Here is a 15,344-nt window from a genome sequence, read left to right on the forward strand (position 1 = left end):
TAAATCAACATTACGATGAGTGCATTCTTTCTGTGCATTTTTGCACTTACAGTTGATCAAATTGGCAACATCATCCCATTAACATTGAGAAGACTGTGCATTTTTTTCTAGAGCAGCCGTGCATTTCTCGGTCTATCTGTGTGGCTTTGTGCTTATATATTAAAGCCTCTCCCTTTCCTTCCTGCCGTGCTTCTCTCCTTGCAAATATCATGTTGTACATGGTTCTGCTCCCATCTTCCTTCCAATGCAACCCGTACTGGGATAACAGTCTTCTTCGGTTACCCACTGGAGGAAACAAATTCTTACCATAATGGCATCTGAATGTCTGTGGGTAGTTCATTATAAATCATGGCTCGAACTTCCAGGGACACTCTATTTCCAAGCCAAGTTCCCCAAAGAACGCTCATAAAAGTTAGTGTGCTTGAGATCAGTGGAAGTGTCTAGGCTCCAAGCCTGTGAAGGCACTCTGCATCTCAGTTGTAGATCAGTACCTGTATTTGTCAGATTATTTAGTGCTTACGCTATTTAACAGAGACACTAATAGCTGAAGGGATGCTTTATATAAGCTTGCAGTTATTCTTGTTCTTCCTACTCCACCCATAACTGATAATAAATTACAATATTCTAATGCTTCGGTCCCAATGTATTTACTGAAGGCTTCCATTGATCTAGAGAATGTTAGGACTACTACTTGAGCAGCATCCAGATTTTAATAAAAACTGACTTTTTCCACAGGCAGGAAGGGGCTTAAAGGGTCATCCCAGAATAGTTAAGGAGGAGGGTTTAATTCTGCACTCTTTAGCTTCCTTTGTTGAAAGTAGCAAATATTTTATCTATGGATAGAGCACAATCAGTGATAACGACTATACTGAAGTCTGTGCAAACCTTATATGTGTGTTGTATCAGTTAATTAAGAATTGCTGTGTTATTCTTTTATCATCACTTCCCGCAAAGGATCAGTACCAAGATGACGTCTCCTGATACATTTCTTACAGAAGAGCGCTTTCCCGTACACTAAAAAAGTTAACACAAATGAACAAAGACTGGAGACTTCATGATAAATACAGATTTTAGTGTCTGGTGCTTCTGGAAAAAAAGAGGCAGTTAACTAGGAAGAAAGGTACACTCGCTAAACTCCAGTTTTCAGCAGGATTTTTCATAAGCATTTTTCCTTGTGTGATTGCATGGTTTGTCTGGCAGTGGGTGAGACTCTGCCAGCAAATTTTGACCTGAGAACTGGACGTACCAAACACATTTGCAGGAAATCATGCTTCATTAGTTCTACAACTAACAGAGGTATTTGAGTTTTGTCCTATTTATTTTCATTTCAACTTATTTATATGTTTTGGGGAAAGACAGGCTTCTTAAAATATGCACTAGGCATCTGGAGAAGGTGCAAGTTGGTGACTATGATGGGCCCAGTCCCTCAGGAGAAGTTCCCATGTAGAGCTGGAGCTTCTCTGGGAAAGGCCTTTCTCCTGCACCGCCGAGCTCTAATGCTGGACCTCCTGCCTCCATCATTAGGTTTCATATGCAATTTTCCTGAAGCGCTCAAAGCAAATTGAAGACTGTAAGTTTTGTAAGACATACACACAGTAAAAACTTGCTATGTTATATGACTTTTGAAACTTTGTAGCTGTCCTGGAATCTTTCCGATCATTTGAAAAGTCATTTAAGCATGAATAAATGCTCTAAAGATTGCAAGGTACGATACTACCGCCTGTCTTATTAGACATACCTATCTAGGAATACCATCTCTTCCCTCATTTCTCGAGGAAAGGGCTCGGGCTCAACTTATTACAGTGACAGCAAATGGCAGTGAAAGTCAAGCTGGGGCAAAAAATAGTTGAGAGAGAGAGAATCAGATTAGACAGGGAGAAATTTTCTTTTGTAGATAAAGGAGGAAAAAACATGCTGAGCAATGGACGGCAGCAGACAGCTGGCTGGTTAGATCACTTGTCTTTCCATTTCCAGGATGGCCCTGAAACACCCGAGGGACAACTTCACAGTTAGGTGTCATCACAATTTATATTCTATTGCTTTTAGGCTTCTCTGTAATTTTATTTTCAAAGAATTGTTGCTAGAATGCCTTTGTTTTCTGCTTAAGCATGCCTGGTCCTATGAAGGATTCCGGTTAGCTCTAGCAAGCGTGAGGTATGCTGTTTCTTTGGAAACATCAAATCTAATTAAAACGGTAGTGCAGCTACAATGCCCTTGGGTGCCTGCAATCCAAGGCATATTTGGGATGCGGGGAGATGGGATAATTTCTCATCAATCTGTAAAGGTCATTCTGGGGACTAGTGGCATCACCTTCCAAGACACAGAGAAGCCAGATGTTAATAATGCCCTTGAGCAAGGGACAGAAAGCGGGGAGATAACCAGTGACATCAGGATGCCCTAGATTGTCATCATCTAGCACTATTTAAATATTAATTGTTAGTGACTGACTGCTCCAGTAGGCATAATTTGCCCAAACTGTTGAGTAACTTACTCTCTTTGCTCGTGAGTCAGGTTGCAGCCCCTACAGTTTCCTCTGACACTCTTTCAGGGTGTCAGCCCCGGAGCGCTGAATGACGTGCCCAGACCTGGGCACAGCGCTCCGGAGACAGCCGGCCCAGAGGCATACACGCGACCAGCCCTCCCTTGGCCGTGACCTCCCTGCCTGCACGGTCGGTACTTCTCCAGACTACTCCTTTTATTTTGTGTTTTTATTTTCTGTTGCCATGTCACATTGCTGTTCTTTACATTGTTCAGCAAAACTTTTAAGCTGCTTTTTTTTTTTTTACTAGTGGAACTTCCCAAGCTCCTTCTTACCTCTTGACATGATTATTTTCTCTTAGATTGACTAATTTATATTTTCCAAAACTACATTTTTGTTCATTTATTGTTTTTTAGATCTGCTTCTAGTCACTTTGCAACAATTCCCAATGTACCACAAATATATTTTTCTGTTTTCTCTCCCTCTAAATATTTTCTTTAAAGTTAAGTTTGGCTCTGCATCACAGCCTCTATGTTTCTTGTCTTTTAGAGAACTTTCAGTCTGCCTATAGTGCTCCTACGCAACTAGTGGTAAATCCTGAACCATGACTTTATATCCTGTATGCGCTCGTACAATTTATAACAAAACTAGGGAAATTCTTAATACCCAAACAGGTAGCTAATTATTTTTTTTTAATTCTCATAGCCTGTTGGCTTCAACGATATGAGACAATGCTTTGGAAGCTATTTATATTCTGTGGTAATAATTGCTATTTTGTTCAGTTGTAAATATGTTACGTTGAAGTTTCAGTTGATATTCCATAGTCCTGTACTGGCAGGCAAGATAATGGGACAGCTTGACATGCTTTCTTTGGTACTGCACACAATTTCACAATCCTACTGTCCCTTCTTAATTACCTTCTCTCTAGCCTGCACACGTGCATAGCCACATTAAAAGCAGATGATGTTACTTGCATAATAATGCTAAAATTTGTTGTTCAGCTTTATTGAAGCCAAACAAGTTCTGGATGAAGCTGATGCCTCAAATAAAGATTGTGTGTAAAGAGGAACTGGGCTTTCCAACAGCAGTTGTGGAACCGAAAGCCTCAGGTGGAGGTGTGTTAACAACAGTCAATCTGTTGGTGCTTAGGCAGTCTTCAATATATAATGAAAGTATGTTTGGTTATTTTTGCTTAGCATGTGGTTTTTGGTCTATTTGATTGTTATTTTCAACCTATCATTACATTTACCTTAATGAGATTAACTTATTAAAAGCCATAGTTCCATGAATAAACTAATTCATGCACGTGCTCACTTGTTTAGACATATAACAAATTATTTTGAAATGTCTTCAGAGAAAAAAATCCATTGCACTGGAGAAACTGTTAAAGCTTTTATTACAAGATTTGTGCAAATCATTTAGCACTTGAATGCCTCTGCTGATGAACAGGAGTCTGATCTGAGTCTGAGTTCTAATTCTAATTAATTCTGTTAATTAAAGTTCTAATTAATTCTGCTAATTAATTAAGGCCATTTTTCTGTGAAGTCAACATAATTATTCGTATTGTTATGAGGCTAAAAGGCTGCAAACTAGAGTCTATTTCAGAAGATGAGGGATGCATATAGAGAAAAAGACAGCGTAAATTATGTAGTCCTGAAAGCCTAGTACGAATAGGCAAAGAATATGTGCAATTAATTATTATTAGAACGTCCATTTAATAGCAGGGAAGCTGAGATATAGAAAGTTGCCCAAATCAATTTACATTGTAAGTCTGTGGCAAAGAAATGAAAATGTTTCTTGAGCTGCGTAGATGTGGTGAAAACATTTCACTTTGATGTGACTGGGCTACCTCTAATTTCCAATTTTCAGCTAACGTGAGAGACACAGTTATGTTATTAATGAACTCATACTCCAGGATAAAAGCAATATGCGCAACATATAAAGACGTCAAACAGTTCCAGTTGAAAATTAAAGTCTGGCAGCAAAACATATAGGCTGAAGGGTTTCTTCCTACAGTTTCTTTTAGGGGATGATTTTGAAGTCTTTTGGGGTTATTTCTAACCCCAGGCTTTTGGATGGTCCAGGGTGAAATGACAGCAGGGCTTCAACTGAAGCAGGCATGTTTTACAACTTGTATGTATTCAGAGAAAGACAGTTGGTAGGAAGCCTCACTCTTTTTCATTATGGAGTAAAATTGTAACCATTTTTTTTAATGTCTTCAAAAGCATTGGGAATTGGCAAGTCTGGGGACCGACACTCTCTATTCATATATGGAAACGTCCGTTCCTCTTCTGTGCTTCTCACCCCTATCTAGAAACTGTAGTTGGTCAGCAAGGTCATTCCTTCTATTGAAACACTCATAATTTCTGAGAAGGTGGCTACAAAGCTGGTGAGGGGTCTGGAGGACAAATCTTATGAGGAACGACTGAGGGAACTGGGGTTGTTTAGCCTGGAGAAGAGGAGGCTGAGGGGAGACCTTATTCCTCTCTACAACCACCTGAAAGGAGATTGTAGCGAGGCGGGGGCTGACCTCCCTGGTGACAAGTGACAGGATGAGAGGAAATGGGTTCAAGTTATGTCAGGGGAGGTTTAGATTGGATATTAGGAAACATTTTTTCACTGAAAGGGTTATTAAACATTGGAATAGGCTGCCCAGGAAGGTGGTGGATTCGCCATCCCTGGAGGTTGTGACGAAACGGGAAAAAGGACTTCACTGAGAGGTTCAAATTAACAATTTATTTGGACTTCACTCAGGTCCAATACATCACTATTGCAAGTTCTACGTGTACAATGCCGGTTACACTATTGCAGTTTAAAAGAAATTAGCGGGATATACTATTGCAAGCTACAAATGATCCCTACAAGTAACAACACAAACCACAAGCGCGCTAGATATTAATACCTTAAAAGAGTGCACCATTCACAAACTTAATAGCATGCCATATACCGGACGTATGTTTCTTAGTCACTTACCCTCTCTCAGGTAAGGTCGCTCAATCCCTGGGAAGTTACCCTGTACAGCGTCCCGGACGGCGGGGGACGGATCTCCTACAGGCCAGCTGTATCGTTGGAGGATTCCCCATTTTTTTCCCCAAAGCTTGCGGTTTATATTTCCTGACTCTGTGAGGGTGCAGGATTATTCCTGAGTGGATTACGCTATCTGGGATATTTACCTCTGGTAGTGTGATAGCGAAGTCTCTGTTGCCAATTTGTGATGTCTGGCACTCAACATCACGGGAATGGTGGTGGGATGGGACTCAGGGCATTTTGTTTGTTAAGGGCCATTTGGTTTTGGTTCTTATATGACAAGGCACAGGCACGGCGGAGATGAAGCTGAGTCGGATGGCAACTCCCTGCATCTCACCTATTGTGCTCGGAAACCGGTTTGGCTGGGTGCTCCCATACAGAGGTGTTTAAAAAAAGGGTAGATGTGGTACCTGGGGACATGGTTTAGAAGTGGTTTTGTCAGAGTAGGTTAATGGCTGGACTTGATGATCTTAAAGGTCCCTTCCAACCTCAGCGATTCTATGATTCTATGAGGGTGCTAAATCAGGACTACTAGTGAGCTAAGCAGTCTCAGCAATTATCCAATTTAAGAATAATTAAGATGTAGCAGAAATACTTCTAGGTCTTAAAAAAAACCATACCCCGCATCATAAAATTATCAAGGTAATTTTCAAGAGACATTTTCTGTGTAGAAGTAGGTTACTGAGTGTGGGAGAAATACTGAATCTCCTTTGTTCGAGCGAGCATACTGATAAACAGCCATATGTTGCCATAACTCACCTGAATCTCACACCTTTCCTCTCATCTTATTTTTGGGCCTGGTTTTATTTCTTCATCTTTATGGTAGACATTTTGCAACACTCTCGTAGAAACATCTATCCTGATGAAATTACACCAGAGGTCTGGGGGTGTAAATAAGCTGTGGTTAGTACATATCTAAAAATTTGGGAAAAGCTTGAAAATAGTGTTCGCTGGAAGCATCTGCTGGTTACAATATTTCTGCTCTGCTCTGCTCCACTCCCTTATTTCTGCAGTTCACCAAAAACATATTTAGCACTTTGAACTGTCACAGCCATCAATCTTCAAATCCTTCAAGCTCATTCAAAAGAATTGTTCTTTAAAATAATAGTCAGAGTTGACATCTGCGTTACAATGACATCTTAGTCTGTTTTGGAGGACAGAGAGGCAAATTAGCAGCCCTTGTCCAGATTAAGTCTTGGAAAGATCTCAATCCCTGCTCAATGACTAAATATTGACAGTCCACACAAATACATACGTATATTTATACATGTATGCATCTAGAGGCAAAGAAATCCTACACCCACAACATTGTTTTTAAGACTCTAATATTTTGTTAATCCTTATGATGGAATAACAGAGCATTAGTCACAGTTCTCTGTACCAGAAGCACTTCCAGAAACAAAATCCACAAAGTACACACTTTCACCAGAGTCAAATTCCAGCTCCTCCAGCAGGAATATATACTGGATGCCTTAATGAATGCCAGGTACAAAATACCTACCCACAGCTGCCTTCCTTTCCCAGCTAGCAGCTTGTGTTGGAGCAGCATCAAAGCTGGCTACAGGCATAGCAAATACACGCACCTGCATAGAGTAATTACCGAAGCTAATGCCAGCATGCATTAGCTTCAGTGCTCTTGTGAAAAAAGTATGGATTAACTCACAGCACTCCGCGTATTATAGCTGTCTCACTGCACATCCAGTTTTTATGAGCACTTATAAAGCAATATCCATCTATGTTCCTTTTTTATTTCTGATGATGGAGTCCTTCAGCTGTGATATTGGAGTGTACTTCAAAGGTATTCCTTTGTCTCCTTTTCTCCCTCTTTTCTTTTTACATTTTGAACTCAGCTTTAGTTTGCAGGCTACTGCTCATGTCCTGCCACCACACGTACACCTATTGATCTATTTGTAACTTTTATATAACATTTACTTTTTAATGTCTTAGTACTGGTTTCTTCCTTATTGTTTGGAATCAGTGGGAAGATTGGTTATCCCCAAAAGACAATTTAGAGATCACTTCTAAAAATCAAAATGGATCAAAATCAAAATCAGTGCTGTCTGCAGTGAGTATCCATCTAATGAGAACTGTGTTTAGACACTCCTGACTTCTGATCAGTATTGCCCTATGCTGGAATAAATCTGGAAACATAGAAATGAAAAGCTGCTATTTCTGTAACCATTCTCTCCAGCTGTCCCCAAAACCACATAAAATTATTTTTATTGTGAAGTTACAATTTCTTTTCTGTGAAAACGGAGTAAAGATAAAAATAAATTCGAGCTCTAATACCCTGCCTGCCCTGTGTATGCCTGTTTTGTCTAGACCGTGAGCAATGAGAACCAGACACCATCTGAAATGTTAATTTGGTTTATTAAGGAAATGAGGCTTATATGATTCTGGTATCTCTCTGTCCCCTTAATGACTTTTGAACTCATTGTCTGATTTCAAGCTAATGTGACAGAAGTGGGGGAACAACAAGATAATTAAGCTACTACAAGTTTTGTAAAAATTAGAAGTTGGGATAGAAGAGAAAGAGCTATAAATGCCCCGAAAGCCTGCTGCAAGAATGCACATGTAGTCTAAGATTAAAGAATCCATACAGTAAAGACCTCTTACAAATTTCCCTTCTGCAGGAAAAAAAAAAAAACAAAACAAAACAAAACAAAAAACCAACAAAACCCAAAAAACTAGAACCTGAAATTGCAGTTGCTCAAGAAATACAAATAAACAGCAGCCCGAGCTTTATTAGTTGGGTGCCCAGGGAATTAATCTGTTTATCTGCCGAGAACCAGCAATGCACCCTGCGATGCAGAGGGGCAACCAACACTAGAGCGGGACAGGGGTAAGACGGTCCTGATGCTGGGCTGGGGATGAGCCACGGGGGCTGGGGATGAGCCACAGGGGCAGGGGCTGGCAGCCTGCAGAGCTGGCGCAGCTCGGAGCAGACACCAAGCTGCATAAATGCTGGGTGAAAACAGAGTGTTTACTGTAAGCGTACTCACTTGGACTTGGCTGCCAAAAATCTAGGAACTACAAGCACATAAAGCAGCCTGTGACAAGAGTAGTTCTTTTGATCAGAGGTGATTTGAATACCCAATGTTTCACTGCAGGGCTGCAGAGAAAAGAGATGCCAACTTTGATGTTGGCAGATTCTCTGCTGCAAGGAAGACAATTAAGCTATTTTTAAAAGACCCTTTTCCTAGCATGGGTGAAAGGAAGAGCATAACTGGTATTAACAAACTGCCCCTGGAACTGTAATTCACAGTGACACTGTAGTAGAAGAGCAGTGCTGCGAGCGAGTGCGCGCAGGTATGGTGTATTTTACACAGAGTGTGTGGGATGGCACAAGGAAGACGAATGGAGAAGGATCTGAGAAAAAAGTAGTTGCATTTCTTTTTGGTACTATGTGTGTTTCTGGGCTGTTACTCATTTTTGTGCTCAGTCTCTCCCCATTTTCAGCCCAAAAGTTCAGGGACACTCTGAAGTCATTCTGTACTTAGCTTAAGGGTGAACACGTGGCAGAGTCAGCTGCTTTTCATCTACTTTCCTTCTCCCTGGGGAGCCCTGTTCCGCTCCTAGCAGAGAAGGGAGCCCTTCCACTGAAGACGGAGGAGAAGGTCTAACTCCAGGAACGAAAATTCAGCTGTGCATATGCTGGTGGTGGTGTGCCAGGATCGTGGGTACGTGAAGTAGCTCATTAGCCCAAAAAAAGATGTTTCCTAGGTGTCACATTAAAAATGCAACTGTGTCCTCTGCAACTACTAAGAGTGTAATAATAATAATTGTCATGTAGCAAGCTCTGATCGTTGTTATTTTCTGGTAGATGGAGCTCACTGATCCTTTCTGTCAGCCAGTTGCTGCTTTGGAAGTTGTCTAGACAGAGAATGATTTCATCTAGAGTATAGTTAATTCACTTTCTATGGATAATGAAAACTAGCTCGCCTGCCCGCTGCCCTACATCTTCTTCTTCAAAGCACTCTGCCGATGTAGGACACCACATCTAGCAGACCACCTGGTTTGTAACCGGGGGTTTTATTCCATCAGTCACGAGAGGGCACTGTTAAACACGGTCTCTCTCTCCTCCACATGAAGAATATTATCACAGAATCACAGAATCACAGAATTTTCAGAGTTGGAAGGGACCTCTAGAGATCATCTAGTCCAACTCCCCTGCTAAAGCAGGATTGCCCAGAGCACATTACTCAGGACTGCATCCAGGCGGGTCTTGAAAATCTCCAGGGAAGGGGACTCCACAACCTCCCTGGGCAGCCTGTGCCAGTGCTCTGTCACCCTCACCGTAAAGAAGTTTTTCCGTGTATAATAGTTTGTATTATAGTTTGTAATATCTTAATGCCCTGCAGCTATGGCAAACAGTTACACTTTTTAAAGTTATACTTTAGACCTGCCTCCTCCGGTGGTGTAAGATGCTGACAGCAGAAGGATATATTAATTGTGTATTTACTAATAAGGAACATGACCATTGTAATTTACTCATTGTTTTGCAACTGCAAAAAAAGGAACAAGAACTTGTCTGGTGTAGCTCTCAGCCCTGCACCCAGATCCTAGGCATCCCTTAACCTTCCTTGGGGAGGGGATGGGAGAAGAGGGTGGGGTGTTTTTGTAAGAAACAGAATTTAAGCCAGCACAAACTACTCTGCTGTTTCTTTTTCTTATAAGTTGTATGGAACAGGCAGTAGCCAATATTTATTTAAAATATATTTCCTCAACACAAGGGTAGATTATGGAACTTCCTGCCACAGGATGTGTTGGGATCAAAGAACTAGGGACTATTTATCAGGGAGTGTAGTGATAAGACAAGGGGTAACAACTTCCAACTGGAGGAGGGTAGATTTAGACTAGATATTTGGAAGAAATTCTTCACACTCTGAAGGTGGTGAGACACTGGAACAGAATGCCCGGGGAAGCTGTGGATGCCCCATCTCTGGAGGTGTTCAAGGCCAGGTTGGATGGGGCTTTGAGCAACCTGCTCTGGTGGGAGGTGTCCCTGCCCATGGCAAGGGGGGTGGTACTAGGTGATCTTTAAGGTCCCTTTCAACGCGAGCCATTCTATGATTCTACAAAATAGCATGACTTTAAAGAATGTGCATGTGTCCCTGGATACCAGCAAACACTGAGTCTTCAAAATTAACACAATTAGTTTTTAAAAAGTGTTAGGAAATATTTTGTAGCTTAAGTCATCTCATTAGAGAAGCCATTGGGGGGGGGGCTTGCTGTATGCATTGCGTATCCTATAGTATCCCTTTGTTAAAGCTTCTACCTGGACCATTACCCCAAAAGCTGTGAGGGTAACAAATACTGATTTGGTGCCCCCAGGCATCTAAGGAATCACAGGTTTGTTTCCTAACTGGGAAAATTTCCCTTGTGCTGATTAAGCTTCTTGTCATGCAAAGTAGGATCAAGCGAGTTCTAGATTTCAAGCAAAGAGAAGGAGGGACCAAAATGTTCTCTATTGCTTTTACTTATTATTATCACTATTCCTCATTTTAAGCATCTGAAATGCTATTTATATCACTGCCCATGTGCCAAAGTTCTTAAATAGCTGCTTGTTTGTCCTGTGAGCAAATGGAGGCCTTGACACTTAAGTTCTTAAGTGCTTTCTCCTCCTTCATTCCCTGTAGGTTAAAATGTGTATGAATAAAATACACAAACGTGTAACATAAAAATGCTTTGGAGAAGGTTGTGTTTAGCAAAGCAAATGGTCTGACTTTGGCCAATTGGGTAATTTTACTGCAGGAGGCCTGTGAAGCCCCACTGGGCGAGGTATTTTCATAGGTCTATAAAAGAAAAGACTTTGCTTTGGAAGGAGCTGGGGAACACCTTGTGTCCTCCTTGTGTTACCGCCTAGAAGTCGAGTTTGACTGTGAATAGCCTCTTTTATTGGGAGTCAATGAGCCCAGATAAGTGACCAGACCGTAACTTTCTTTGGTCTCCAAAAATTTTCCTGTAGTTATTTCCTCGCTTAATTTCTCCAAAGACTATATTGACACTTACAACTTACTTCCTGGCTTCTGCTGGTTGCCAGCAGAGCTGAGAATTGCATATACTGCCTTTAGAGGTCCTATGATGGCCTTACTCTTTCTACTGTTTTGTGTTCAGACAGGTGAATGCTATTCACTGTATGAGGACAGGTATGGTAAGAAAACAGTAAGAAGGAGTATCTTGGCCTTAAGTAAATGAAACTTCATCTTCCAGCTATAGGAAATATTTAAAAATATCTTTTAAAGAAAAACTTGATCCTGCAAAAGGAAACCGGAGTCCAAAATAGAGAGTCAGTGGGAATTTTGCGGGGGGGATGGGGGGAAAGTCTGTAGATGGACTGTAGACTTCCAACCTGCTCTCTGGGTCTGAGAACTTATTGTGTCTATGCTAAGTATTTGCTCACTGGCTACGTGCTTTTAAATGCTGCGGTGGGAGAAGCGGATTTGAAGCAAATATATGAAATGTTCATGGTCTTGTGTAATTCTTGGTATGTTGACAGCAGTAATGAAAGGCTGTTTCAGCTGACCAGTTGGAATATAGATAGAAAATGTGCATGTGGTAAGGAGATCTGCATTCAATTACCATCCTACCACAGACTGGCTGCAGACAAGACAGTTATTCTGTGCCTCAGTTCCCTAATTCTAAAACAATGATATTCCTTTGTCTGACTTGTCTACTTAGATGAGATGCTCCTTAGGGCACTGATTGTCTCTTAAAATGTTTTTTGTTTTATCAGTTAATACAAAGCAGCTCTGATTGTCTGAGTGCTACTGGAATTCTATTGCTGCTAATCAGAAGTGGTTAATTAGTCATTTGTTATCTCTGTGTTTCCTTTTTGTTTTCTTTACCTAATCTTGGCAAAAATTCTTTATCCTTGGATAAGACCATCGAACAGTACTTTTGGAAAACTGTTTTAAATGATGTCTTTATTTCTCTTTAATCCCATTCCCTCAAAATTCAAGAATGTCAGCAATAGTAGTCCAAATTCCCATACTAAACCATGCAGACAATTTTTTTCTTAGACTAAAAAATTTTGTTATAAACAAACACATATGATTACCACTGCAGAGCTGTTTCATTGCCGCTTAGCCCCTTGTACATAAAGATAGGTTGATGCTTTCAGATTAAATTTGAGATACCAAATGTCACTAGTCTAGGTGGATTTCAATGCAGTCTCTTGTGCATGTGTGTTATTCACATTAAAAATATCACTTTGGCACAGAAGCCACTTGGGCTGACTTAAAAATATTTGACCAGATAACAAGGAGACGTAACAGTCACTGCAACCCTTTCCAACTTGGGATATTTAATTAGACCTTATGACTGAAAATTCTTATGATCACCAGAAGATCAACATTCCAACATATTCCTGGTTATGTTTATTAAATATTCCCTTTTTTGGTCCTAAGTGTGAATGTTTGGAAAAATGTTAACTTAATACAACCCACTTGACTTCACTGGCACATTTTACAAAAGGAGGAGGAAAAAATGTGGAAGCCACTGAAAACTAAAGGGTTCTCGCTTTGGAGAAAAACAAAGTTCAAGCCAATGCTACAGACTGGCTGGAACTCTTCCACAGTTTTAAAAGGAAAAGACCCTGTTGAAGGCTCTTTTCACAAAACCCTTTTGCTTCCTTTGAATAAAAGAGGAACTAGGCACACTTAACACTGTGTAAAACACATTTGTTTCAGAGAAGCCAGCTTTATCTTCAAGTCCCAGCTAGTTAATCTATTCAAACTCATTTTTAGCTCAAAGTCTCAGAAATTTGACACACCACAGGGACTTAAAAGTTCTTAGTCTAGATGGAATTTGCTGACAATACTCTCAGCTAGGGCACTGATATAGCAGGATTGGTTTCTCTCATTATGTTTGGTAAGAATAAATGTTTTTCTCTCTCAGGGAAAAAGAAGAAAGGGGAACAAGTAAAGAAAACATTCATTTTCTCCCTCCCTAGATCTGTAAAGTGTAACAGCTACATCTGTACGGTATCTCAAGATGCATGTGCCGCACATGAATAATGTGCAAATACAATTGTTTTGAAAATGCCTGGGAAATCCTGTGTGAAGCATTCCCCTCCACAGGTTGCAAGTACGCACCTGCTCTACAACACAGGTCTGGCTGCAAAGCCAGAAACCTACAGTGTACTGGGGTTGGCTTCCAAAATATAGATGGTGAACTATTTATGTGGACCTACTGCTGGGGGTGGTTGGCAATCCCAAATGTGCCCTCGAGCACGGTCAGGCATAGAATCATAGAATCGTCTAGGTTGGGAGGGACCTTGAAGATCCTCAAGTCCAACCATCAGCCTAACACTGCCAAAACCACCACTAAACCATGACCCTAAGCACCACATCTACCCATCTTTTAAATACCTCCAGGCATGGCGACGCCACCACTTCTCTGGGCAGCCTGTTCCAATGCTTGATAACCCTTTCGGTGAAGAATTATTTTCCTAATATCCAATCTAAACCGCCCCTGGCACAACTTGAAGCCATTTCCTCTTGTCCTTTAACTTGTTAAAGCAAGAAGAGGTCGACCCCCCACCTCGCTACAATCTCCTTTCAGGTAGTTGTAGAGAGGAATAAGGTCTCCCCTCAGCCTCCTTTTCTCCAGGCTAAACAACCCCAGTTCCCCCAGCTGCTCCTCATAAGACTTGTGCTCCAGACCCCTCACCAGCTCTGTTGCCCTTCTCTGGACACTCTCCAGCACCTCTATGTCTTTCTTGTAGTGAGGGGCCCAAAACTGAACACGGTACTCGAGGTGGGGCCTCACCAGTGCCATGTTGCATTTCCAGATAGCTCTAGTACCCTTTTGCATTTCCACTGTTTGAGTTGTTCACAACTGAAAACAGGATTTCCTGGCAAAACCTTTTAATTATACCACAATGTTATTCTCCTATAACTGTCAAAGTTACCTAATCTGAGCTTTGTCAAATAACAACTTTATTGACATGAATTAGGTAACTTTCAGCTATACCCTGTCAACTTATCATGTAACAAATTTATCAGTGTAACAAATCTGTGTTATGTGAGACTTACCAGCAGTTGTTTCTATCACACTGTTCATACCTTTCATTCCCAAGGGTTAGACTATTTGCATGGCTCTCTTAAGCTTTGTGTTTAGAAGGGGGGGAGGGGGGGGGAAGAAAAAGGAAAAAAAAACGGCAAGAATACGGTGCATCTCTGTAATCATGCTGTAGCCATGTAGCCATTACCAGTGCTTCTTTCTTTAGGTTAGAAATTGAGATTAGAGACTGAAGGTTGTAATAAAAGCAAATTATACTCTATAGCTAGCTTGTCTGGTCTCTGTACGGAATGGGAATGGGTACTAACTGCGTATGTAACAGAAGGTCTCTAGTTCTGGTTTATTACTTGAGCAGAACACAAGCATCTCTGGTAGAAAAATAAGCATATTTTCTGATTTTTTTCCAGACTTTGATTCATCTCAGAACCTCTCTGTCAATTTGAACTTAGTTCTGCTGAAGGGAGAGCTTCATGGGAAAAAAAAGTTGTGTCTTCCACATATGTTCAGGTACCATCTGTTTCCACTTCATGAAGGTAAAGCAAACTGCATGGGGCCAGATGGCAATATTGCCTTTCTGTTGATTGTCTTTATATTGATCCACTCATTTGTAGGGTCAGTCTAGCCTCAGTCAGTACCTGTTTCTTAGTGCCTTTTTGCATAAGACACAGTAACCACTCCCTTTATCCACCACTTAACTTTCATGAAAACCAATAGTAGTCTGCTGGTGGCTTTAATTCAATGACAGTCAGAAGTATTTAATGTTTTTAATGCTTTAATGTATGAAAGCAGAAGTTCTCTGCCACCACCAGTGGCT

The sequence above is a fragment of the Vanellus vanellus genome, assembly GCF_965231255.1.
Source record: "Vanellus vanellus genome assembly, chromosome: 5".
NCBI classification, from domain to species: domain Eukaryota; kingdom Metazoa; phylum Chordata; class Aves; order Charadriiformes; family Charadriidae; genus Vanellus; species Vanellus vanellus.